Genomic DNA, 256 nt, shown 5'->3' with positions numbered 1-256 from the left:
ATGGATGACATTGTAAAAATATCCCTGGACAGAAGAGAGACCTCTCTCATAATGCCCTTTTTCTAGTTCTAAGCATCTGCATAAACCCTGTATAAGCCAAACAATGGAATTATAAAGTTATGCCATTATATCTTGAGTAAACATTAGTTACTGTCAACACCTAGGACAGATTAAATAGAAAAAAATTGATGGGGTTGGGAGGATGAATAGTGTAGCTAATTTTGCTTGCATGTTAAGACAGGAGTAAGTTTCATAT

General features: G+C 34.8%; 1 protein-coding gene across 1 annotated transcript in view; it reads right to left on the bottom strand.

Annotated features, from left to right (window-relative positions):
- LOC119586313 (prolyl endopeptidase-like) overlaps positions 1–256 on the bottom strand; it is a gene marked incomplete at both ends in the record, with an annotated part of 21,535 nt that overhangs the window by 13,401 nt on the left and 7,878 nt on the right.

This window comes from Penaeus monodon, chromosome 21, assembly GCF_015228065.2.
Source record: "Penaeus monodon isolate SGIC_2016 chromosome 21, NSTDA_Pmon_1, whole genome shotgun sequence".
NCBI lineage: Eukaryota > Metazoa > Arthropoda > Malacostraca > Decapoda > Penaeidae > Penaeus > Penaeus monodon.
This window is presented reverse-complemented; position numbering and strand designations above follow the sequence as displayed.